The 27,684-nt window shown below is 40.0% G+C and overlaps 1 long non-coding RNA gene across 1 annotated transcript; it reads right to left on the bottom strand.

Moving 5' to 3' along the window:
* Positions 1 to 371: 371 nt before the first annotated feature.
* LOC133223001 (uncharacterized) lies at positions 372 to 27,684 on the bottom strand. The gene is made up of 3 exons (XR_009728435.1): positions 27,532 to 27,684; positions 1,462 to 1,636; positions 372 to 616 (listed from the first exon to the last, which is right to left on the bottom strand). It is a non-coding gene; the product is annotated as an uncharacterized LOC133223001 (long non-coding RNA).

Below are 27,684 nucleotides of genomic sequence, written 5' to 3'. Positions count from 1 at the left end.
AATAATATACACTGTTTTGTGGTCTTCCTAAAATATCAGCATAGGGTAAGGAGCTATAGGGTCAACAGGTCTTTGCTGTAATGGCTAACTAGACAAGGACCAAGTGCTGCAGTCCTTTCACATTTAAAACTCCTGTTGACCTCTACAAACCATAAGGACATAGTCGGTTTTATCTGTCTTCACGTCAAAAAGGGTATTCACTGGGGAAAAAGAACAGGAGGCAAAATTACTACACTTTAGGAATGGCTAGGAGAAATGTACCCTAATTTGTACTTGAAAGTCTTCCAGTGCTTCAGGGTTGTTTTTTTTTCATACCAGCTGCTGAGCTTTATTCAGGATATGTTAAAGTTAATTTACTTTTTTAAGAAATTACACTATTTTGCTGTATTTTTTCTCTACCTTCTTAGTGGAGATTTGCGGTCTGAGCTCCAGAATTAGAGCTGCTCTTGCTCTGGGAGGACTGTGGTGTTCAGTTTTGAAAAGTCTCAAGATTTTATCTTGTGTTTCAATATTTGCTTCTTCCTTTATAACTGCCATTCTTGGCTGTAAACGAACCCATGACCATTTTAAGCCTCTTTTTCTTCAAGTGTGTTTCTACCCCTGACATTTGTAAGATCTGAAAATACAAACACAAATTTGATAAAAGGTTAGAAGTTTAAAAATTCCACCTTATTTTTTCTGGAACTTAAGATTTTTAGGCCAGTCTCATTATTTTTGCCATCTTGTAGGATGCCAGTTTTAGGGTTAAAAACCTGTATGCGTCAAAATGAGTTTAAAGCCAAGAGACATAATAAAGTCTTAAAGAACAGATGACCAAAAAAAAAAAAAAAAAAAAAAAGGAAACAAACAAACACCCCCACACCCCCCCCCCCCACCAACAGACTTTTAAAATGTGTTTGCAATTCAGCTATTCTTGAACAGGGACAAAATTAAGATCCTTATTTTTCATTTTCTATGACTTCCATATCATATCTGCTGAGTTTACAGGTCAAAAATCTGTTTTTTCCAGCTGCCGATTTACAGCTTCCACCTGAGATTTGAAAGTAAAAAATATTCATTCTGCCTCATAGGTCATTTCTGGTAATAAAGATTCTGCAATAGGAAATTAGCTGACAATATTGTTGATGATGTGCAAAACAGAATAGAAGCCAGCTCACCCTCCCAGAGCTCCATGGCTCCGCAGTGCTAACAATAGTATAACCAGGCTTTTGGTCAGAAAAGTAAGCAGCTCTAATTCCAGGGTAAGCAGGGAACAGCTCTGTTGAGAAAGAATGTGTACCTTAACATAGCAACTTTGCTGCCCGTAACTCTGCTGTAAGCCGCCAGTACTCAGCACTGGGGCAGCGCCGCGTTCCAGCGGCAGGCAGCTGGCTCTGCCTGCCTGCAGAGGTGCATCACCAGCCTCCGGCTTCACCGAGCTGGGTTCTTCGCTGCTGGAGGGAAAGGAAGAAAGAGAACTACCAGGTTTTGGGTGGTAAGGTCCTTCAAAGGGAAATGCCAACGGAGACGAGATGTGCTCTGCTCAGCTGGAATTAGTCACTGGAGCAAACAGGGCTCACCTCTCCTGGGTGGCTGCGTGAAAGCTGCGATTATCTCCATCATGAACAAGAGCTGGTATTTTCCTTTCTTCCTGTCCCTAATAAATAAATTACAGTGACTCTAAGAAAGATAGGCTCCTCAGCCCAGAATTATTTTTCTTAAGCTATCTTCACGTAAAACTTCATCTGTATCAAAGAACCTTCAGAGGCTGTGTCTCTTATTCCACCCTTACAGGAGAGGGAGAGCAAGACACAAACCAGGACTATGACTCTAAGTTTGTTCACAGTCTGTTCCTCGGGAAGAGCAACTACATGCATGAGCAGCTTGCAATCCCTTACAAGGTTAAAATCTTGCCCGTGGCAAGGATTAGGTTAATGAAAATGGATAAATAACATGGGTTTGTCTGCAATGAAACATTCAGGTGTCTGACTCAGTATTGTTACCAAGAGTAATTAAAACAGCAACGGCAAAAACACACATGTACACAAATGAGGTGCTGATATTCATGAGATAAATTACATTTATCATGAACTGTCTCACCTGCCTTCTGCTCTGTATGCCATCTAGACCTCTGTGACTCCTGTGAAGCAACCTAGAATATACTAAGAATCAAATAACCAAAAATACAAATTGCCAAATAAAAAAATTCATTCCTTTTCAGAAGCAGAACAACCATAGGTCTTGGATAAAGTGGAATTCAGTTTTGCACCTGGGATGGATTCAAAGGGAGAAGAGTGCAGGAGAAGGAGAGCTCTGGAGATAGCAGAATGCAAAATTATGGCATTATGAAACATGGGACAGCTATTTTGGGGCTATTTTAGAGGATTCTTAAATATAAGATATTCTTTACTAGGGTGTCTAATTCGACTCATGCAAAATCAGTAGACTTATTTTAGAAGAGAGTAAAAATATATTCAAATTTAAAAAAATTTATCATTCAGATGTGGGGTTCTTCATCCAGCAATTTTGGAATGAGTGTTGTTGTCAAACCCAGAAAAAATCACAGAGGTCTGCCTCTGAAAGAAATTAAATTTATCCAGTTTGTTGATTCCCACAAAAGAAGATAATCGTATCATTCCTTTTGGACATTTGCCAAATCCCTTTGGCTAATCAGATAGAGATGACTTGGAGTTGTGAATAGTTGTATTTCTGCTGTGAACTACAGTAGCTCTGTTTTATTTTCTTCTGCTGTGAACTTTGCTTAAAGAATGCCTGCTCTGTGGATTTTATCTTCTTTCCTGTAGGATTCTAAATACAGTTCCATTTTGTGGTGGCTTGCAATGTAACGAAGCCATATGAAGTGACATCACTGGCCACAGGAGGATTGCTGGAGAGATTAGCACATGCATTGCCCTCAAATATCTGCCAAACAAAGTAGGCTTGAGGCAGAAGGAAATATTCTCATTGTGCTAGGCAAGAAGAGACACTGGTGTGATGCAGCACTTCTTATCAAATGGGATGAAAGAAGAGGAGCCCCTCTCTGCACTCAGCAAAGGAAAGGAAAACTTTTGCTTCACTTCTGACAATACGAAAGGGAATAAAAAAACCAACTCCAGTGGATGTACATCTCCTGTTACAGAGCTACAGCCCCGAGTCCAGCACCACTCTTTCAGTATCAAATGACAACACCAGGAGCTTTGCTCCAGTAAGGCTACAGAATTTGGCCCATTAAAAATGACTAGGTTATTCTTTAATTTTCAATCAGCTTTTCCAAGCTAAATTCTTTTTCTTGTTTACATTCATGTAAATCCATAGAGGAAGTAAGATGAAGTCATTAGTCCCTCAGTTACACCGTTGTAAAAAATTGTTTTTCTAAATTCCACAGGTCAGCTTTTAGGGACTTGTTTTGTTATCATTTTTGCAAACATTCTGAATCCCAGGGAAGTTCATCACCTGGCAGTCTCTTTTTCTAAAGCAGCACAATACTGAAAAGGAATCAAAAACCACTTAGGAGGTTTTACTTGAGACTACAAATATTGCGGAGGCACAAGTTTTGCCAAGTGGTTAGCTGGAGGCCAAATTCTGCAAATCCTAGAATCGCGTGAGTATTCCTTTCTACTTGAAAAAGACTCACAATTTGAAGGACTGCTCATGTGAATAGGGATCTGCAGGATTTGGTATTTTCTGCAAGGCTGAAATCATGGCTTTTCTGTATGCAGTTAACCTGCATTTTGTTTAAAGGTATCCCATCAGGAAAGTGGAAACAGATTTTTCTTAACTAAATGCTTACAGTTGAATTTAAAAATGCTGCCCTTGTCAGAGGTTAAACTGTTCTCTGCCTCACTCTTATAAGCATTTAAAACTATCTACATTCGATACTGTAAATAGAAAATACAAGGAATGAGGGTACAATCTAAGCGCAGGAAAATGTAAAGCAAAAGGGCAGTTTCGTTGTTCTTCTTAAAACACATAGAAAATCCACCCAGCTGATTGTGCTTAACCAATAAAAAGTATGGGTTCACACCAAAGAATAATTTATTCTGTGAATTAAAAGCTTTAGAAAGCCTTATTAGCAATGGTGAGCACTTATACACACAAGCAAAGTCAATGGCCATATGCACGTGCTTAAGTAATTGCTAATGCAGATAATGCTGCAAAACTGGGGTTAAAAGTATATAGAATAACTAAACATGGTTCTGGTAGAAATTAATCAAAGAAAAGGCCAAAGATCTGAACCACTGAAGTAAAATAAATGGGGAGGTGTATACACAGAAGTGGCATTCAAGAAAATAAACCAATTTCTGACTTCCATAGCATCCCTCCCTGCTTTCTTGGACAGAATTAAAAATCTTATCTTAGCAGCTTAGACCTATCTGTTGCTTACTTTCTCAAAGGTCTTGACTTGTTTTCTGTGTGGAGAGAGTTGGAGCTTTTTCCCATAAGGGTGTAGCTAGAAATGTTTATATACACATCACTGAACCTATTGTGCCTCCTGTCCACCCTCTCTCAATGTCAATATACTCTACATAACATGATCAGTAGTGCAGCAGTGTAATTAGCTGCAGAAATCTAACTGTGTGTTAATAAAAGCCTAAAGAAAACAAAAATCTATCTTCCAGCAGGAGTGCCTGTCTAAACATTGTTTCCAACCTCCCAGCCTTTACATACCAGTATAGTGCATCTCTTCCCTAACAATACCTATAAGTAAGTGGACACTGACTTTAGACAATTTCTATTCTTTAAAAAATTACTCACTGGCCTTTCTTCTGCTTATTTTTATCACTTCTACTTTTCTCTACCTTGCCCTACAGTTTTCGCTATTTTCTCCCCACCATTCTAGATTTCTTGAACAAATTTTGTTCTATTTCTGTTTCCCTACTAATTTTCTCCTTTTAAATTCTATTTTTCACTCTACTTTCAGTTTGCATGTCACTTCCTCTACCCAGCAAGTTCTTCTATATTCTGCTATTCTTTTGTTCCACTTTTTGTAGCCTCTCTGCTGGCTGTCCTTACTTTGTTTCATTCACTTCCACCTCCTTCTTCTCCGTGGCTTTCTGTTCCCCTTCAGTGTACCCTTTATGTTTGTATCCCACATGTACTTGAAAATCCTAACTGAAATAGTATGGAAGTATGTTGGAACCAAATGCACAAGGAATAGCAGAGAATTTTCCTTAACATGGCAAAACCTACAAAACTTTCAAGAAATGGGAATCTTCTTTAGTAAGTAAATGGGGCAGTTTGAACACCAGGCAGTGATACATAGATACAGATGGGAGGAGTTGCTTTTTGAGGTGCTTGTCAAGGCAATGAAGAAAAACTGCTCAAGTTAAAAAGAAAAATCAAAAAATCATGAGAGGTAGCAAGCAACTGGGACTGACTGTAAGGCCTTTTCTGTCTCTGCAGCGCATTTTACACCGTAAGATCAATAACCCCCAAATACAAAGTCCTCACCCTAGGTAAACCCAACTTACCAAAAGCAATTTTTAAAACTGGCTCCATGTTCTTTGCATTTCTTCAATGTATTCACACTATTTTTCTCATTTTTACTTTCTAATATTTTTTTCCTTTTAAGTTCCCTCTTGTTACAATGTGCAACAGTTATTTTCCCCTACTTTTCTGACTTCAGTGTGCTGTCGTTCCCTATCTCTGTGGATGACTTCTATTGCTCTTTCTCCTTCCTGTGTTCTTCAGTCTGACTCTTCATGTGCTCTCTTTACATTAATCTTCTAACCCAGATGTTTCATCATACTTCCAACACTGCTTCTCACCACACTACAAATCATATATTTCTGCTCAGCTAACATAGCCACAAAAATTGCCTCTCTCCTTCTTTCACTGACATCCGCTTTCATTCCCTCCTATGCACACACATTGCACCAGCACTTCAAAACTAAAACAAATATGGGGATACATGAACATTTCCCCAATACGTGTTTGTACGTGCAGTCTCCACGAATCTATTCAAACCCTGGTTTACAAGCTCTATGCCAGACTCAATTTGTGTGGTAATTGTAATACAGCTTCGTACTGAAACACATGTTCAACCTCTCTTCAGCACATGTACTCCACTTTCTTCTAGATCTTTTTTCCACATGTGCACAGAATCTCCTTCTCATGTATTTTCTCCTTTCCTGATTGATCCATCCTCATATGACTTTTGAATAAAGAGGTTAAAGTTTTTCATAATAAGGTATCGACTAGACTGAAAGTATTTGGTTGAGTAGTTGGTGAGTTGTGGAGGATAGGTTTGCCCCTCTAGTTTGGAAAAACTCCTCTGGTTTTCTCAGGATAGGTTTTTTAGGTATTTGTTCCTGAAAGGAACAAAGAACATGTGTCTTTGAAAAGTAGGATTTTGGTAGCAACTTGCTGAGCAACTGGCCTGGAACAGCATCCTTACTTGATCTTAGAAGAAAGCTCAATTGTCTTTTCAGAGGGCAGTATTTATAGTATGCTTTTGTCACATTTGGTTTTAGGTTTTTCTGCTTGCCGTCAGGCATATCTAAAAACTAAGATAAGAGCAGTTTCATAACGGACGTGAGGTTTCTCAAAGTGTAAGGATGGACAGCCATAAGTATCAATTCTTACACAACTAGTGACTGATATGCAAGTGGTACAGTGCTACCAACCCCTCTAAGGACTGGCTAAGTGCCACAGAAAGGTTCACACACTCCACAGAGACTCTGATTTACTTTACAGCTTTTATCCAGGTAGTCTCCCCTCCTCTTGCTCACCTGCCTAAGGACAATACAGAGATGTGACTTCCAGCCTTTGTGCTAGAACACTTTTTTGCAGTCCACCTATTTTACTGGAAGTCGGCAGAGCACTCTCAGCACTGTAGCTACATTTCCAGTCTATATCACATGAAAAGAAAAGGCAGGCACTTGCAGAGGTGGATGGGTCCTCAGCCTACAAGAGCAGTGGGCCAGAGCCTCAGGATGTGGCACGCAGCAGCTACTCAGTGAAGATCCAGAGGAAGTGTTTCAAAGTGTACTTAACCAACAGCCCTTCAGAATTGTGACTCTTGGCCTGTACAACGTTTCCCTTGCCAACACCCTCTCAGCTTCCAGAGAGTTTCTCTCGTTGATCAGTGATGTGCTTAAAAGCAGAATGTGGACCTGTCTCTTGACCTGTGTTTAATCTGTTAAGTGCCTCCATCACACAGCAAAACCATGTGATTCAATCCACATGTGCTGCCTTCATCCCTCAAGCTGTTCTCAGGCTCTCCACTCAACTTAAACCCAATCTAGTCCACTCCTCAGCCTCACCGGGACATTTTTGCAAGCCAAAAAGAGCTACTGAGCTCTTCAGACTGCAATTAGACATCCTGGTGTATGGGTGCTTGATGTGCCCTGGGGTTTTGGTTTCTCAGATCAAAACTGGGAATCTGGTTAAAACACAGGGCAGCTCTCTTCTGGACAGGGTACCAAAGTTTCTTTCTGATGGAAATTGAGGTGCAGTGGAGCTGAGGAGGATATGCAGCAGGAGCCCAACTTAATATGAATGGGGTTCCTATGCTGATGTGTTGCTTGCTTAACTTCAGGAACTCCAAAATGTTTCCAGGGCCACCAGTCTAAAGAGGTAACTTTAGATTATCATGCCAGCCAAGGAAGCTGTCAATGCCTGTCAGCAAGTAATGTTGAAACACTTGTCCTTTACTTGTGCCCCAAGAACCTCAGGGTGTTTTCTGTCTTACAAATAAAGGAACAGTAGGAAGTAGGATAGACTTGGACAGCAACTCTGAGACTCTATGCTTGTCTTACTGGCCAACTATGGCCGGTCTTTGGTAGCAATTGGACTAAACTGTCAATTAATGTCTGTCAATAAACTGTCAACTGTTTATTGAAATACATTTCAATAGTTTATTATGCTGAAATGAAGTATCATTTCAGAATTAAATACTAGCCACCTCCTAAGCATAAATTTATTATTTGCATAAAATGATGTCACATCCTTTTTGCAGTCACTTAATTTATCTTATGGTAAGCAGTTTCCAGGCTGATTCACCTGTATGCCAGTTACGTGCCACAGAACAGACTCTTGTCCAGTGGGTTTCTTTGAGGGCTTGATATTATTTTGGTTTTAAACCTGCATAGTGGCAGCTTCCTTTTGTATCATGTGTTTGAAAAAGCGGGTACATACAATGTCCCTGAAGTCTGAATTCACAGGAAGCCCCACAGAAACATTGTTTAGTCTCATGCATTAAACAATGTCCAAGAGCCTAGGACATGTCTACACTGCCAATTCTGCCTGAGCCGGTGTGGGTTGATATGCAGTAGAAGTGTGCCTGGACAAACGAGTTCTGCCTTACACCATCCTGCTGCCAGACCCTGTCTAGCTCATTTGCACAGCAGTGATCTGTGCCATGCCAGCTTGCTGACGTGGCTCACTGGAGCTGAGGGATCACTGCTGGACTCAATGTACTGACAATGTTAACGAGTATCTGACTCCCAGGGAGTGGTGGTGGGCAGGAGGAGGGGATGCAGAAGAGGGAAGGAAGGCTGACTGCTGTCTAATTTTTAACATTACATTCTCATTTTATGTTCTTATCATCTTATTTAAATATATTTTTATTACTTATGTTTATGCTTCTCCGTACTATTTTCTCTCCTCTTATTACATTATGAGAAATATTTACTGGTATTTCTTCTAAGACTCTTAAATGTGTGGGAAACCCTTGGTGCAGCCACTGGAGAAAGATGCTATAGGAAGAAAAGAAATTCAGCATGATGCTGTCATCACACCTATTAGGGAACATATCTCACATCTTTAAATGTAATGACAATAACCAATAGACCATCATATAATATGATGCCATTGAAACAGAACTGAGACATTGCACTGAAGACAGAAATATTCCATAGCTTTTGTGTTTAAGGTCATTCCTTCTAACAGGATAAAAGCATGTACTGGGAAGAGTGTCTGGCAATAGAGTTATGTGTGTATGTTTAAGGGCAGAAAGTCATAAACAACTTTCAACAAAAGCTTCTGACACTGCAAAACTAGACTACTGTATATACAGAATTAATTTTTAGCCAGAGGAGTCCTGCAGTGTGAAAATAGAGAAAATGTGCAAGAATTACTCTGACAGATAGCAAATCCAGCCATATACCATTGTTAACCAGGGATGAACAAAAAAGTGAGCCTCTGCCCGGTGTGTGTGAAAAGTGGATAGTTTTCCTTTCTTTGTTCTTATACAGCTGGTTTCAAGGAAGGATTTGGAAAATGTCTGAAAGCAAACTTTGTAAGTCAAAGATTTACAAGTGCTTGTGTCTAGCTTTCTGATAGGGTAACCAGACATCAGGGAAAAACTTTGCTTGCCTCTCAAGAATATTGGAGCTATCAAGATGAATTGGGCATAGAAGATAGTGTATGTAAGGGCAGCTGGATGACTGAAATAGAAACTCTTGAGAAGAAAGCAGATCCATTTTGGAAGAGAAATCTGTATCTGGAGAGCCAGAGGCACAGCAAACTGGCCAACCTATATCAAGGATATCCAGCAACCTGGTGAGCAGATGTGAGACATGTGAGGAAGTGTGGTCCAAACAACAAAAGAGACTATGAAGAACTGCAGCATCCCTAGCAGGCCTTGGAGCATAGTAGGAATGGGCCTTTTGAGAAAATGCACCACGAGAAGTTAAAATGTTGGGGTAGATGTTACTTAGACAGTAAGTTTTCATACATCTTTTACAAATGCAAAATTAAAGCACTGTCACAGTTGAGTATGAGCAGTCTATATTACTTGTTTTCATGTTACATGTTGTGAATTGAGACTATTTACTAACTGAGAGACAGTAACTTAACCTGGAATTGTGTTAAGTTGGGTGTTTGCAGTCACCTGAACACAGTATGAGACTGTATCTCTGCAAAAAGCAAAGAAAATATATAGTCAGCCATTCCTGAATAAAGAAATACATGTGCCAAGATCCTGAATGTTGAGGCTGCAAACAATGTTGACTGCATATTTCTGCATCCATAGCCCCAGCACCGTTGTCACTAGTGGTGAGAGGATGAGTGCATATGGAAAGATGAGATCTTGCAACCACCAGTAACCTAACTGCCTTCTGAACAGGAGACCTTGTTGTAATGGGATCTCTCCAGGACAAGCTGTGATCTTGAAAAAGCTCAGGGCATTGAAGAGGTAAATTCTTGTTAATATAATGCAGCAAAGGGCAAGCATGTGTTTCTCTGAGATGTTATTACAACACTGGGACACTTGGCATTGCTATGAAGGATAGTAAAATCTAGCTCCACTGAGATATGATCAGCGATCAGCACTACATTGAGAAACTACAGCCACCAGCAGGACTGACTGTGAGACAGCCTTTTGGCACTATCAGAAGACAAACACTCATTAAACTCCTATGGGGTACATCCAAGACCCTGTGCTACGGCACAGTGTGGAGCAACACCTCTCCAAGCCCTGAGGAAAATACCTTTGATCTCACACACAGTTAAGAAAAGAGAAAAAGAGAGATGAGTATGTTAAGATATGTACAATGCTAATGGCTTTAAAACTTCAAGGGTATGTAACAGAATGCTAAGCTTATAAACAGGCCATGGTATTTGCACTTAATTTTGGTGTCTCAAAGAAATGCAATAAATGGCACATTAAAATAAATATATTCTTTATATGAGGACATTGTCAAGGGTAATTTACTCTATAAAACATGTCCATCCTTACCCTCCACTGTTGGCTGATATCAGTTAACTGAAGACCCATCTGTGCTGCCACAGTAACACAATGGCAGCATCAGCAGCAATACCTACATCAGCTTTAATCTAAATATTTCATGCAACAACAGTGGCTATGTACAAGAACAACGTTTAGCACAAGTTTTACTGATCTCCTCAGGGTGAGTGTCTGGTTTATGTAGGTGCCTATGCAAGTCACAAATTACTGATGACATTGATGTGGTGTGGGGATGCTTACTCATTCTTCAAAATGAAGCATAAAGTGGCTTGAAGGAGGCACTTGGTCAGAGGAGACAGCATGCAAGGCTGAAGGAATGCTGCCAGGCTATTGAATTGTCTTGATTCTCTCTCTACCCTTGCTTAAAAACTGAATGATCCCAGGCTTTTGCTGTCATGTAGATTTGGAGGAATCTGCCTCCAGGCATCTCCTTGCCTGCCCATGTGCTCCTTCCTTACAGTCTCCTGGGACCAGTGCTGCTCAGCAAGGGGATGCCAGAAGCCATCCCTTCCGCTGGCCCAGCTCTCTCCCCTGTGGAAAGGTGGGGAGCAAGTTCTGCTGTGGGTGGAGCCACTGCTTTCTCTTCTCTTCACCAGCTAATTTGTCCTGCAGTGGAGACCCTTTTGCTCCACTCAGCATGAAAGCTGTCGCACACAACCACGTACACAGACATGAGACAGTGAGGCAGTGATGGGAATCTTTTCCTGCACCCATGTCCAGCCTGGATATAATTTGCTCATATATAAGGAAGTTAAAATCTCTTCTGATTTTTTTTTCACATCTTAATTATTCAGAATGTTAAAAGCTTTGACTTAACCTCTGAATGTTGAAGGTCAGTAACCTGCTGAATGTAATCTCTCAGTGGACGCTGCAGCCAAAAGGAATCCAAGAGATCCAGGAGCATGAATGAAGAGTGAGGAAGATGTGACTGCTACACTTAGCATTGGTAGGACTCATGATGGACTACAGCCCATTCCTGATGTTTACAATCCATGGAGGATGCTAATAGATTACACAGACTATGGATAAGAGCCATGGGACTGATTAAAGAATCCAAAACCATGTTTTATAGCAATCGACTCAGAGTTTGTTGTTTTAAGAAAGAAGAGGCTAAGGGATGAGATGATCACAGATCATAAATATCTATGGCAGGGATATGATTTTGATAAATGAGAGTTACTCTAGCAGACAAAGGCATAATAAGATTTAATTGCTGGAAGCTGAATCAAGGCAAATTCAAAATAAAAATAAGGCACAAAAATGTAAGGGCAGGAATAGTTGTTCCTTGAAACAATTCACTAAGGGTTGCTGTGGGCTCTCCATCACTGGAAATATTTTAATTGAGATTGGCTGCTTCTCTAAACTTTGTGCTCCAGTTCAAACAGGAATTAATTCAGGGAAGTCCCATGGCTTGTATTATAAAAGAGGCCAAACCAGATGATCACAGTGGTCCCTTCTGAATTTATAATTTATGAGCTCTGATACAATCAGACCCTAGTACAATATAGCCATAGGCAAAACCACTTCCTATTCATCACAGATTATTCTGAGAAATGTTAACATCTTCTCATTATTTCATCAGGATAAATCAGGCATTACAGTTTGTGGCTGTATTAAGCTGGTAAAACATAACTATAGTTTCATGTGTCTTTAACCCATTACCTTAAAAAACCTCAAAATATTTACCCAGATCATCCTAACTGTTCAACGTAAAAAGCATTTAAATGATGAGAACGAGTTCAGGCTCCAGTACCACTGAGATGTCCTTCAGTAAGAACACACAAAATGTATCCTAATAAATGAGCAACCCTAAAGTAAACCCTACATCACTATCACCTGGATGTAACTACACCTAATGTCCCCTTGATCTTTGCACAGAACTCTCATTGCATACACAGCAAGAGCAGTAAATGGCTCTAAGGAGGTAGATACTGTTTCACAAAAAGGTTTAAGACAAACACAGGCAGCAGAGAAGTGCTGATTTAGTAACAGAATATTTTACAGCAAAGAAGGTCACAAATTGGCAGCATTAAAGGCTTTATTTTGGTTAGCTGACAAGTGTGAATAAATGCTGTACAGAACAGGTAGTCAAGTGCCAGCAGTATTTTTCTGTTGAAAATGTTATCTCCACTTAGATCTTCAGTACAGTATCATCAGTCAATCATAAAGCTGACTGTTCCAGCCAAATACTTTTGCCGTTACACAATTCTGTGTGAATACTGAGTTCACGCAGTGGAGACGTGATCCTGCAAACCCTGAAGAAGATAATGTTTTCTAATCCAAAAAGAGATTCCCCTTTATAGATCAGGAAATTAATCTTTTCAGAAAGTGGCTTTTGAAACAAGCTAAATTCCTGTTCCAGATACATCGCCTTAACTAAGTTTAGAGAATTGGACCTTTCATTATTAGAGCAGAAAGACAGACAAGCAACTTAATTGCCAGCATGCTTTTCATGCACAGTCAAGTCAGTGTCTTGTGACCAGATTCACAGAACACATCTTTTTAACTAACTACAATTTTTAGAAATCAGATAACTAGGAACAAGCAAGGGAGTTAATGGTGACTTTAAGCAGAAAATAGAACAATTTATTGGAAAAACACATAGCCAGTTGTGCCACATCAGCCACTGATTCACACCAGCCAAATTTGTCTGAACTGTCCCTATCAGACTCTTTATTGCTTATTTGTTTGAAGTTCATGAGGAATTAGCATCTCTTCAAAAATTATGATTCTGTTTTTCATAATCATAACAAAAGAAATTTTAAAAGATCTGTGGAGTCCCATTCCTTTTCTTCAGAAGTAGATATTTTAAATCATGGTAAATAGAAGCCACATAATATTGCCATGAAGCATGTACATGCTGATCATCAACAGTACAGGTGATTAAAAAGGCAAGTGGATTGACTTAATGAGATGACAAGCAGCAACTTGTAGATGAATTTTCAGTATGCCACAGACTTACCAGCAGGGTTCAAAGTAGCTGATACCTTCTTTGATTCTGCTATTTTTTAATTGTCCTGACTGCATCTCTACAGTCACATCCTGCAAATCTTTTCCCTCTTCTGGCTGCCTATGACACTTTCCCACTGCCCTTTCCTCTAGACATCCTCCTTCCATTCCTGACATTGTCTCTCATGTGTTATGTCTTTTGCACCCTCTCACTGGACATTTACCTAATTTATACTACTTGAATTCAGCTTAAAAACACAGAAAACAAGGTCAGCATTTTATTCTATACTTCATAGCACACGAATGTCATGACTAGATTTGTAATTTTTTAGTTTTCATCCCCAAACTGGTATTCAGGCAAAGAAAATGTGTAGTAAATATGTTACCAATAGACATAATTCAATAATTTCAGCACAAGAAGATGAGATTAATGATTTTGATATGGGCACTGGTCTTTGGTAAAGGAGTTGTCTTTGTGGTATACCTTTTCATTGCCGAAGATGCATGGATTGACCTGCATACATCAACAACTAATGATCATACTGTTGTGTTCTATCGGGGAGTGGGGAGAAGTTCTATAGGCTGAGAAAAGTGAAAGACTATTTGTTTCAATCCCAAGGAAGAAGTAGCAAAACAACCTAAATGAAAGCAAAACTCCTGAAAAGAGTATTACATCTCTGAGAAGATGAAAGGGGGATGTCAGTGATACCATGATTTATAATATCTTTGCAGTTGCAGTCTGTGATGTGAAAATGTGAGGTATTTTCCTAATAAGAGGTATAAGTGCTCTGAGTTGATCCTTAAATAAATGTATAAAGTGCTGAAAAGCACGAGCACAGAGTATGGGTTGAGAAGTGTAAATAAAGATATGAAATGACTGCTCTTGAGTGCAAGAGGCTAGGTGATAGAACAATGAGAATGAAAGAATATAGTATTCCTTAAAGAGTTTACTGTTTAGTGAGAAGAAAATGAGCATATCATCTTCAGTCCTACACTCCCTCTTTCTTCCTTTTATCATCTTGACAAAATTGTTTGCTTTTGAAAAATAACATTTGGGTTGTTTGGGTTTTTTTTAGTAACAACTCTCCTTATACCTTAATACATTGCTTCATTTCTTCAAAGTGCTCAGCAAACATTGCTAAGTCTTCCTGATAATAAGACTCTAAAATATTACTATGAGTTAGGGAAACTGAACTCTGGAGGTGAAATGACTCCCATATTTAAAGCTTCTAAGTAACACTCTTGTACAAATAATGATTATATTAATAAACAATGCTGTTAAATAGCTGATAGTGAAATCAAAGGTGGAACACAGGATTTCCTGCTTCTCCTCTTAGTGTTGTGGACCACACAGCCTGCCTGTAGAAATCCATTTAATAACGTTCTTTGGTATGTTCTTACTTTCTGTATGAGCCTCTTATCAATGAGTAATCAATTCCTGAGCTATCAGTTTAATAAGTTACACATTATGCTTCACTTGCACATTTTATCAAATGGATCTATGATCCGTTCTAAATACTTTATGCTCTGGGAGTATGTTGGGAATCCAGTGTGACCTAGGGAGATCCAGATAGTGGTGGATACAGTATGACTCCCACAAATGAACGTGATAGTCTCTACAGCTTCCTGTCTAGGAAAATGTCCCCACATCAGAAAAACTGATTCCACAGTTGACAAGCCAGACTGAAAGAATGATGACTGCTAGTTCACTCAGATTATGTCTGTTACTAACATCGAGGTTCCTTTTATGATCAAGCTGAAACAAACTTAAGGGACATTGCAAGTTCATTTTGCTGTAACTGCCCATTTATTTATTCTTTAAGCTCTTAATCTATGAGCAACTTGCAGAAAAAGCAAATTTACAACATTCTCACTGTCACTTACCCACATGCATAAGGTTTGGGTTTGCCCTGGTACGTCAGGAGTAGGCAAGAATACACAGTTTGTAAAAATACATCAGAATAAGAAAAATACTATAGAACACTAATAGAATACAATAGAACGCAGAGAGCTGTATATTCTATTGTATGGGATAGTAATGTCTTCTGAAAATGTTCTTCAGCTGGCTCATCCTCATACAGATGATCTCTTCTATGATTGCCTTTTGAACATCACAGAAAGATTTTTCAGAAAAAAAAAATCAAATATTTGTAAAACTCTCTGATAAGAATTCTTTTATATGTGACTGCTCCAAACCTTTGATGAAATGTAAGCACTGCTGGGCATACAGTTCATAGGAAGCTGTGTTTTTCTGCTAACTCACTGAAATACCAAATCCAGCATTCTGGATTTATAACACTCCCTTGAGGACTTTGTGACCATAAACCAATAAATGGATTACATTCATTCGCATGTTTTTTTTCCCATCTGTGACAGATAATGAGGCATGCCACAACTAAGGTAAAATGGGATGGTCAAAATGCAGTTTTGTTCATGCCCTACATTTCATCAAGCAGAATCAGGACAGATGCCAAGACTTTCAAAATCTTGAATCAAATACAGAGGCTGAACCCAGAGGTTTAAATAAGGACACTGACAGTTTTTAGTTTCTGGATGGGGACATCACTGTCACAGAGCAGGAATACTCACAGCCCAGATGCAAATGGGTAGAAATTGCACTGAAAGCAATCAGCTTGGGAGTATGAGGCAAGAACTCCCACAGTTTTCTTTCCTCTTCCCCCAGCCAGCAACAAAAATCCCACAGAACAGAAAAAGTTCCTTTTAGTTTGGATTTCAGATGTTAAAAAATAGGTATGTCATTTTTATACAGCAGCTGATGTATGAAGTCTCAAATAACACAAGAATTCTTATGTAACCCAGTAATCAGTGGACTCAATTGTTTATAATATGCCAACAGTAAATGCAGGAGGAATTTATAATCATATTTTCATGGGGAGTAAGCCAAAACCCCTTCTGCAACTCAAACAAATGCTTCACTTTTTCATTTTGGACAGGTTTAAACACAGATATGACAATGTGTCAGATAAATTTCTCTTGTGGCATTTTCCCCATAGAGGTGACGCAAAGAGAAGTCAGAAGATTAGCTTGTTATGTCCAGTGTGTATTTTATAGTTATTATACAGGTGGATGGTGACAATCGTCTGATGACAAAATCTCTACAGGAAAAAAAAAATACCAAAAAATTATTTCACTAGCTACATTTTATATTCTTCCTGTCAACCCCCCGCTTTTTATTTTTAGTTCTCTCAGTTCTTTTCTTTCTCAACATATCTCTCCAGTAGAGTTTGTTTTCTTCGTTCTTTCCTGCCTCTTTTAGACTCCCTCTACAACGGAAATTGAGTGGGGTTGACTGAATTGGTTCAAACACAAATACAGCTCCAGTGCCTGGAACTTAAAGGGAGATTTCCCCTGACTGGTGTCTGCTAGTCCTGACTGTTTTGAGACAGTATTCTAAAAGTATTTCTCAGATGTTTCTTCAAAAGAAATGGTCCCATTCTCAGTAGTAAAAGACAATACCTTCCTCAGTTCCTTGCCGTTGGCCAACAGCTGCTTCCCTTCTTCCTCCCTCTACTCACCCCATCTCTAGCTTGAAGCCTTTCATAGAAGAGATTTCAGCCAGGAATGTGCTTGAGCACCCTAAAAGCCAATCCATGCCCTTCTAAAAGTCCCAGCTCTGGTAGGGCAGTGTTCCTGCATTGGCTTGGCTACACTAGGATTTATAGCATGGTAGCATTGCAAAATACATCTTCTCTCTTCTTACTTTCGGACATGGTTAGTTTTAGACAAAAGCTACTTTGGGGCTAAAGGGCGAGGAAGAAAGAAGGCCTCCGTGGAGCCAAACCAGGCACTTTGCCAGGGGAGCAGGGCAGGAGTTGAGGGGATGTCCCTGGGACACACATGTGCTGACTGGTGCAGTGAGGTAGGGAGCATTGGTGACAGTGGCAGGAAGGGTTTTTGTCAAGGCGCAGAAGTCTAGCTAAGGAAAATAAAGGACTGAGTGGTGACCCAGATACTTGCACCCTGGTGGTCATTTCTGGGGGTCTTCTGCTCAGTGTGGTCCCCTGCTACCTTTCTGATATACTTGTGAGCCCTCAACCTCACATTCCTGCCCTTTTTTGCCTTTGCTCCTCACAGGGTTTGGGGTTTTTTTGGTTGATCCTTTCTCCTTTGAGGAGATCTTGAATCTTTGGCTGGCCCATCAATGCCCCAGCCAGCCCTGGAACAAAAGCTAACAAAAGCTTCCCTTCTCTTCCATTCATTTCTGCTCAGAAGGAGGGGAGAAAGGGTTGACATCCCGGGGACAGGGAAGGTGGAAACAGCAATCAGACCAAGGCACAGCTATCATTTCAGCCTGTGAATGTGGTTTGTAATGGAGAAAATTAAGATACTGTTTTTCCCAAGCCCTGCAGTCTAGGGGCACATTGGAGAATGTTCTCTTGACCTGAAAACATTTCACAGATACCTACTGACACCAGTTCCTCTCCAAAAGTCCAAACCCCACTTCAGTTCAACACCTATGTTTATGCCACAGCTTTAAAGGCCAAGATCTCAGCTCAAAGTGGTGCAAAGCTGCCAGTTTTTTCCTTGGCTTTGGGGTAAAGCAACCCTTTCCGCACTTAGGCAAGGTGCTTGTCTTCAGTGATGAGGCTAAGAGATTTGAGCTTGAAACATTCTTGGTAATACAACTTCAAGATGCTTGGCAAGGCTGAACTCCCACAGAAGATTCTAATGCAAGAAAACAGATGAAAGCTGCAACGTGGTTGAAGGGAATTGCAGAGGTTGGATTGAGGACAGGATTTGGCCTCTACCACTGAACATTCATGAGGCCAAACATGATATGGAAACTGTTTCACTAAAATGTACTCCACAGAATCAACATGCCAGAGAGCCTGAACAGCTTCATTTATCACTGTTGCACTGCTGGTGCTTGCCTTTACACAGGGTTATAACTTTTTCCGTTAAATCCGATGTCTGACTCTCAGTCCCCATTGATTTCTAAGGATGCAGAAAGATGTTTATAACCAAATCTGCATATGACTCCTTTTTTAAAAGATAGCTACATGATTAAAACACTCCTGACCAAGAACGTAAGAGTTTGGATGTTGTTCTGAATCCATTGAGAGTAAATAGCAAATGAATTGCTAAAGATAGGTGTGGCAGAGAGGAATACTACGCTGTCTTTAGTATAGAAGAGTGTGTGTGGCAGCACCCTAACTTTACAAATATGGAGGGAACTATGGAAAACTTGAGACTCTTTGATATCACAGAACAGAATTAGTCAAGGATGTAGCTATGTTTTCACTCTCCATCTGATTCATTTATCTTACTGTTCCCACAATGTTTCTTTGAAGTAGCCCAAATGCCACTGGCTAGAAGATCTTTCCACTGTTATTTTCCCCACAAATTAGTTGAAAGCTGTTCAAAAAAAGGTTTCACACATATACACTTATTTTTATGTGGAAATCTTTAACTCAAGAAATGAACTCTTCTGGCCCGTATCCAATATTTATCCTACTTACACACTTTTAAAGTGATGATACTGATTTGCACCACTAAACAAAGAGCACGTTAGTATTCAAGCAGTCGTTTTCCATCCAGCTAAGCTTTCTTTGGAATGTAGCTGTCAATTTTTCCTTTTTCAGACCCTGAAGGAAGTATCCACATTTATTCAAAATAAAGAATCCAAACTTTTGGACTCCTTAGAGCAAAATAAGCCAGAAGGTGGAGTTGCAACTGTAATTATGATCTCTTTAGTGCCCGAGGACAATGTCTTTAGTTAACTAGATGCATTCCACTGCTACTAATGAAGTCTGTTCATGTTTAAAAATGTTTATTTTGTCCTATCTACTCGTAGCTTTCAATGCTATTGACAAATACAAGCAATATGTGCATTCAATAAACATGTGAAAAGAATCACTAAAAACATCCCTTTCTTTTTGGCCCAACATCAGGTTCAAAGAATCCATTTTGTAAACAATTAGCTATTCTCTTATTTGATGTAAATGTGATAAATGTAGTGCTTATCACACCCTACAAATAGTTTTTTAATTGTTTTAGAATAGTGTATATGTACATAAAATGGAATTTATCTAATCAGCTTTCCATATGAAAATACACAGATTACAGAAACTGGGGAATTGTAGAGATCAGAGAAAACGTGAAACTTTGTGCACTTCAGCTTATAACATGGGGAAAAAAATATGGAAAGACTGTGAAGCTACAACCCCACGAGATTATTTTGCTTCCACTTTTTGCACAGGGGGTTCTGATGAGAGACTGCTTTAAGCTTCACATGCAATTCCTTGCTACAAAACTCAAGATGGAAAAAAGCGTAAAGACTGTGAGCTGAGAAACACAGTGCAGTGTAACTGTGGCTGTCCATAATCTCCACCTTTTTAGTTTGAAAAGCTTGGGGGATTTTTTTCACAGGAAGAAAAATCTCTTTCTGACATTATACACTGCATCTTCCTATCAAAATTGATTAGCAGAGCTGAAGAGTTGACTGGCTCAATACCATAGAAATTAGCTCTTGTTTGAAACATGAGAACATTGTCTTGTTGCAGGCGTTCAGAAATGATACTTAACTGTCAAGACTTTTTGCCGTCGTTTATTTAAAGTTCATGGCAGAGATCTGAGATAAACTGTGCTGTTGTAAAACTAGTGTGAAAGCTTGCCTACAATAAAGGAACTGAGAACTGTGAATTATTCAGACAACTATGAAACAGTTTTGTAATTCTGTTGTGCTACAAGTTACTACAGGCTCAGAAGTTCTGTGTGTGTGTGTGTGCACGCGAGTGCACGTGTGTGCATGTGGGGGCATGTGCATGTGTGGGTTGTATCTATATGGAATTTCCATAGCAGTGGGTTTTTTTAATCTACATCCACGTACCTCAGAAAAGTTCATGCAAGTGTCTGTCCTCTGAGCTAAATTAAGAGCAATTTAGTCCCTCCAGGAGTATGAGGCCAGAGACAGCAAAAGATGCCACCTGAATTGTGCCAGAGCTCAATCAGAAGTAAGTTGTGATCAACCAGAATCCAGTGTGGGATGCAGAGGTTGGGAAGTCAGCTGGCTAGATGGAGGGGGGATGTGTGTGTGCGTGTCTCAGTGTCCATAAGAAACAGCAGCCAGGGAAGCAGTCCTGCGAGGAGCCCAAACCATAGCGGCACAGCTCTATGGGGAGCACGCTGAGCTACAGAACCAAGCTTGGAAACTCTGAGTAAGAAAAGTGGCTGTTGTTTGTTTCTACTGCATTCAGAGAAACAAGATTCTGAGTACATGCTTTGTAAATAAACCAAAGACATTCCTGACTCCTATCATCAATTTCTCCTCCTAATGGAAAAAATCCATCAAGTTTCCACTCTGTGTATAGGGGCAATAATATAAGCACGAACACAGGGTCAAGTCAAGTGCTATCCTCACTTATACTGGTACAGCCCTGATCAAATCAATGCAGGAAAATGCATCCCTCAATAGAAGAGTCAGAGATACTTTCTCTTGTATTTGAATTTTCAAACCCAGAAAACCAAATGTAGAGGGATCAACCGTGCACATTCCTTTGACTAGAAAGAATGCTGCACTTCCAATAAAGTGAGCAGACTTTGATTTCTCTGAGAAGTTTTTATTTATGGACCAGCATTTTTCAAGTCCTGAATGTACAGAGTTAACTTGTTTAAATCCCTTCTTCAACCTTCCCAAATGCAAAACAGTTCTTGTAGCTCGGTACCAGGCTGCCTCATGGGAGGTGTGAGACCTCATTTTTTCAGATTGAAATGCTATGAAATCCTCTAGATAAGTAGCAGGTAGCACAGGCACCCAGTCTCTGCATGGTCAAAAATATTTTTCCATAAGTGCAGATCTTTGGATAATATAATTACATATTTATATATTAAAATAAATTATAATACATATTTTGTAATATAAATAACAAGGGTGAGGGGAAAGAGAATAAAGAGTTTTCCTATATGGAAGCTTGAGTCATGTGTGGCTCATGACTAGGAAGATTCAGAAAAAGCCCTCAGAATAGCTGTAACTGCTGGCCACCACATCCTTTAGGTCTGGAGTTCATTACTGTTTGATAATGTAACCTCCACATCAACGCCGTATTACAGTTAAACTATAGCAGAAGCCTTGAAATTTTCTACCTTCTATTAAAAACTCAACTTCAAAAAAAGATCACCTTTATTCCCATAAAAACATTGTATTTGAAGGGTTCTAACTTCTCCTGGGATACTGTCATAAAAAAGTGCATGTGGGGTTGAGTGCAGCCACTGACATCAAGGGCATAATTGTGCAACATGCAGGCAGGGTTGTACCAAGTGCATTCATGCAAACAGCCTCGTGCACTCTGATCACATCTTGCAGGATGACAGTGAAGAGAGCACAGAGGAGATTTAACAGTGAACTGAACAGTATGACTGCAAAGACTTTCACCAATGTAACCTTCTCTTGTACAAGAGAAGTCCGAGTGCAAGAGTAGGGCTCCTGATCACTGCAAGAACACAGGTAAAACAGTGATAACTGGACTGTGATTAGAAAGACAGTCTTGTCAGTCTTATCACATTCTTTTTTGAAGAACCTGCCTCTGAACTAGATTTCTTGTTTGGGGTGTCTTGAAGGAGTAGGGCAGCAGCCAAGAAAGCGCAGTATCCCAAAAAGTGTCAAAGAACGGCTCAGAGGGAATCTGTGGGACACTGCCTGTCCAAAGCTGCAGAAGCTGGAAAGACACAACAGGTGTCACCATGTGCTGGAGTGGGAAAGAAGTAACAGCTCTAAGAAGGACGAAGTCTTGCAAGACATTTGATCTGTAGTTAGAAATGAGGGGGGAACAGTAAACCCAAATTACAAAAATAAAGGTTCTAAAAGAAGTTGACTAAAAAGTCCAGAGAAACAACAAAACTAAAGGAGTGACTGTCCTTCCAGTCTCATCACTTCCGTGTTTCTGGCTGTGTGGTGGCTCAGGTTTCAGAAACTGGAAAGGTTGGGCTTTTTTACTTGAAATTGGGCCATTTAAGTGAAAGTAGGGAGAATGAGGCAGGACAGTACACAGTAGGACTATTATTCATTAGCAATCTAATGACTTCTACATTTCTGTTTCTGGAGAAGGTGGTCCAGAGATGAAGTCTGTAGAAAATGGGGAAAGAGATCAAAGTCAAAATCTGAAAGAGCCTTTTGAAATCAGTAGGGGAGCATAAGAAGGAGTTTCCAGGGGACTTGTTAAAAGAGTGGTTACACAGCTGTGAGTATCACAAGAAGACAGAGAGAAGACAAAAATGAGAGGACAGGTTTGCAGGAAGATGCTCTAATTGGTAAGAAGAGAGAAAGCATGAAGTGAGGAAGAGCAATCCAAAAGCAGCAAGGTTCAACCTGAGGGGGTGAGGTGGGACTGGTCTGAAGATAGAGTCCACTTACACACAGGAAGTTCATGCAGTTGATAAACAGCAAATCTGGTTACATTGCCACCTCAACACCTCCCAGCCAGCCAAAGATTTCTCCCCACTCAGCTGGGCTGGTATCTGCTTCCCAGCTATGGAAGCCCCATTGCTTTCCAGGTGCCCCCGTCCCTCTTTCTCCCACCCCCAGCTGGCCCTGGTGCTTACCCAGCCCTGCATAAAGCCAGAGTAGAACTAACCCAACAAAGCAAATAGTTTTCCACCAGCTTAGTGTACCATTAAGCAATACTTTAAATAGCAAAGAAAATACATGGGATGACATATGGAGACACTTTCCCACAGAAGCATTAAAAGGATTTTAGCACTGTGCTCAGTTTCAAGACATATGAGTATCTTTGATGTCTGTAGCCCCACCTTTGCTACTACTGCTTGCAATCTCAGAACACCAGATGGAAAGCAGGATGGATATACAGAAGCCAGTGTTTACTCTGACCAACAAACTAAAAAGGCTACAATATTTAAAAAGCAGGAAATCCATACAGAAGCATGTTATTTCTACAGACACTAAAAGCAACTGAAATTAAAATGACAAATTCTCATCACACTGTGAAACACCTTACATATTTAACTGAAACTGCAAAAAACATCAATCAGATGTCTTTGGTCACATCCATAACACAGCAGGTCATAAATGTGGAGATGAGAAGGTGGGAAGATAGCCCTCTGCCAAGGCAGGTGTGGAAGGACTATGCCAGTGAAGAACCAGGTAATATTAACATTGTACCCCAAAAGACGGAAGCACAAGGCAATATCTTATTGCTGTGGAGCTGCCTGTCAGCCCCTGAAACATCTAGATGCTGTGGGATCTATGTTAGGCTTTGTACAGCACACTGATGTAAAAAACAAAACAAAGCAAAACAAGAAGCCTTCTAAAATCTTAGAAAATGCTTTATCTAAACAGCAATAAAATGGTTTTTGGTCATACATATGTAAATTCAGCTCAGGGGTCTTCAGCTATATATTATAAATTTAAAATTATTATTAGATGCTATGGGGATATAAAAGAATTTTAACAGTGCAAATTGGTGATAGTATGTACATATAGTTATTCCCCCAAAAAAGGATGAAAAGAATAAAATGATGAAAGTGTATGTGTGGAAACAGCTACTCACTGCAATAGTCCATTTGCACACAGAGAACGGCCAAGACATTAAAGGTCTTCATTTGCAGAATGCATTTAGTGAGAGAAAACATTATACATGGAGGAAGGAACAAAAGCTGAGCTTTTCACTCTCTTGGCTCTGTTTCTGTGTTTGCTCACAAAACAGTCGCTGACTTTAGCTGAGTCCGACTTACTGTTCAGCCTCACCTCGGTACTCACTGTCAGCACTTGCATTTTCAAGGCTTTGCGATATTCTCATCATGAGCATGGTAGGATGCACACTTGAGCTCAAAAGGCCACGGTACACGTGTATCTAGCAGAATGAGCTATTTAGCTGGACTGGTAGGTGACAGTTCTCACTCAGCTTTCTGCTGAGCATTTGGGAAGGGCAGGCAGCCATGGTACACGTGCCAAGGGCAGCTCTGTCATACTTGTGCCCAGGGTGGGAGGGGATGGCTATAACATAGTGCCACTGACCCAGTTTCTTCAGGTTCACATCATTTTTGAGGAGCAGGGGAGACACTTGGAAGCTCTGGTCTCCCCACGTTACACAGCCCATGCACCTGCAGCATGTGTGAGCTCTGCCTCTCTTAGTGCAGACAACGTGAGGTGCATGGGCAATGGAAAGACAGATCCATAGAATCTGGGTGTTGGAAGAGACAGCAGCCAGGGTGAAGCTGAGCAAGCGCTGACTGCAGAGCCAGGGAAAAAAGCAGAGAGCAGAGCTCCCTTTCAGCAGAAAACTCTCTGGAAATGCTGGCCAGGGATTGTGGGAAAAGAAGTTGCGTGCTGCTGCCAGTCCCTCCTCAGGTTCAGGAAAGCAGGCTCTGTTTATTCTTTGTAAATAAACAGCATTGCACCAGAGGATTTATCATCAATCTCACATCCAAATGAAACACCCAAAAAGGCCTTAAATGCTGGCTCACCTCTCGGACCAGACTATGACAATACACTGGCCCCATTTCTAACCTCGTGAAATACTTGCAGAAATACCAGTCCTAACTGGCAGAGCTGGACTCTGTCCCTCCCTGCTGGGATAGGGAAGGAGCTGCCCTTTCTACAGCAGCTGGGCTCGGCCCAAAGGCTCCATGCATGGAGTTAAACCCCCTGGGAAGGGAGCAATGGGGGTCAAAGGGTCTGAGGCAGAAAGTGTGGGGTAGGCCTGGTTGAACTAGTCATCTCTCATGCAGAAATCATGCCATCTACCTGGGATAGCTTTAGTGTCACTAATACTTGCACACAACTGGGGCTGTACCCCCAGGTGGAAGGTGAGAACAGGTTTGCAGTACAATAAATCTCTTTTGAAAACTTTTACCTGGGAGAGAGAGAGGCTGGATCTCAGGTCTCATCCTGCAGGTAGCTCACACAAGCAGTCCTTAACATCTTCTACAGAGGGTCAGGTTTTGTCCTTTGATTAAGGCAAGCAGGATTTTGCTAATGATAACTTCATCTTTCTGTGAAGCAAAGCAAGTTAACACAGTTCACGTCTCTCCTGGCCTGGCTAAAGGTGTCAGTTACTAAATACAAAGTGATATCTGATAGCAGCTGAGGGTAGAAAAGGCAAAAGTCCCACCGCAGATCCAAACCTCAGATGGAAAGTGCATGGGCAAAATGCAATCACTTGTGCTTATCCACCCTCATTGGCATGCCGAACTCTTTGGAAAAATTATGTGGGATCTTTGTCATGAATGACAACGGCTGATTTCATCTCTTATCCCAAAAGACTCCGCTAAAGATCCTGAGGAATTTCCTAAGTAACCACATATGTTGAACTGTTACTTATCTTAATGAAAAAAAGATAGTCACTTAACAGAAAGATATCCAGAGATACCTTCTATGGATTATACAGTAAGTACCCCCCCAAAAGAAACAACCTAAATTTATACAAGCACAAATTTTCCATCTGAAAATACTAAATGTAATTGGTTTCCATCTTTTGAAGGAAGTCTTGGCTCCACTGAAGTCAATGGCAGAACTTGCATTGACTTCAAATGGATCAGGACTTAAACCTTTGCCTTTAAGAACATGCCGACTGATTCCTGAATTTTCTTGGGAAAAAAAAAAAAAACCAAAATCAAAAGAGAAATGTGCTTGTATTTAAAAGTTTTGATGCCAAGTTTTATCCCAGGGTGAATTACTTCAGCCTTGATATAAATCTATCAAAAAAGGTTTAAAAAATGTAAAGATGAGCACACCCTTAAAGAATAACCCTGCTCTCCTCTTCTGCTTGGGTCCATATGAAAGGATTTTGCACAGACAATAAAGTGAATAAATGAGAAAAGATAAAATAACAAGCCAAATAGATCCATCTTTATGGATATAGACTGCAATTTAGAAATAGGCAACGTATTTTAGTCTGAAGTATTTAATATTAAAAATATTTATTCTTCTGGCTTCAATTTTATTGAGATGCCCAATATGCAGGAAATAAAATTAATCTATTTAAATTACATCAACTAATATTAATTAATTACAGATACTTAATATGACTAAAAGAAGATACCTTTCCCATTTCATTTAATGTCTTACATAATTAATACAAGATAGCTAACAGACTAAAGGTCAATCTATCACTGTATCCTGTCTTCAGCAATTTTAGGAGCATTTGTTTAAGGACAAAGTATAAAGCCAGGGCAAGTATAGAAGTATCAGGTCAACATCTGCTGAAATGCAGTAGATGCAGAGTTCATTGAAATATTTTATTTCTACAAATTCATGTGAGGTTTTATAAATCTATTCTGTATCTGAGAATACTGTCTTGTGGAGATCGATGAACTAACACTGCCATTTGGTTTCAGCATAGACCACATTGAAACTTCTGCTTAATTAAAATGTTTCCATCCTTTCCATTGTAATCTTGATTTGTTTGTAGTAATGTTAATCAAGAAAAATTTCTTCTGTACGTTCACATTTAAGTAGAGAAACAGCTGGAGCTGTGTCTTTTGACTCTGTCCAAAAATTAACCAAGCTCCTAAACTCGAAATAATGCCCAAACTAAACAAGTCATGCAGTTTTCCCAGATGCACTAGCATAGCTCATCGATCATGGCAATGATAGTATGACACGATGACAATACAATTTTGCTATATTAGTTACAGTGATACTAAAGGGAAAAAAGAAAAAGGACTCTATGCTGCAGAATGTTGTAGAAGCGATTTCTCTACTTTCTGATTATGATTAAGTCTTGGTGTGCTTTGAAATCCCTAATGTGTAATGCAAACCAGGATTTGGGGTGTTAGGAATGCATCCCCACCCTGCTTCCAAAACGTTCTGTAAATTATCATCTGCAGACCCCAAATCCTTGAGTGGAGGGGGGAAGGAAGGAGACGAAGGCAGGGAGAGGGAGAAGGGGGGCAAAGGGGGAGAGAGAAAGAGGAGAGAGATTAGAAGAACTTTTCACCTCTGGGTCCCGTCAGTGTGCTCAACGCCGAGATCCGTGCTTCAAATCCAGTGTTATCGTTAGGCCCGAGTCAAAGGAAGTGAAATAGTCTACTGAGAAAACAGTGGAAAAAGTAAAGGTCCTAAAGAAGTAAGTGCTGCATGTTGAAATGTA

Source organism: Neopsephotus bourkii, unplaced genomic scaffold (assembly GCF_033783945.1).
Source record: "Neopsephotus bourkii isolate Nb327-2 ecotype Australia unplaced genomic scaffold, CSIRO-AGI_Nbou_v1 NB_1630, whole genome shotgun sequence".
NCBI classification, from domain to species: Eukaryota; Metazoa; Chordata; class Aves; order Psittaciformes; family Psittacidae; genus Neopsephotus; species Neopsephotus bourkii.
The sequence above is the reverse complement of the archived record's forward strand: the minus strand, read 5'-3'. Positions and strand labels throughout refer to the sequence as shown.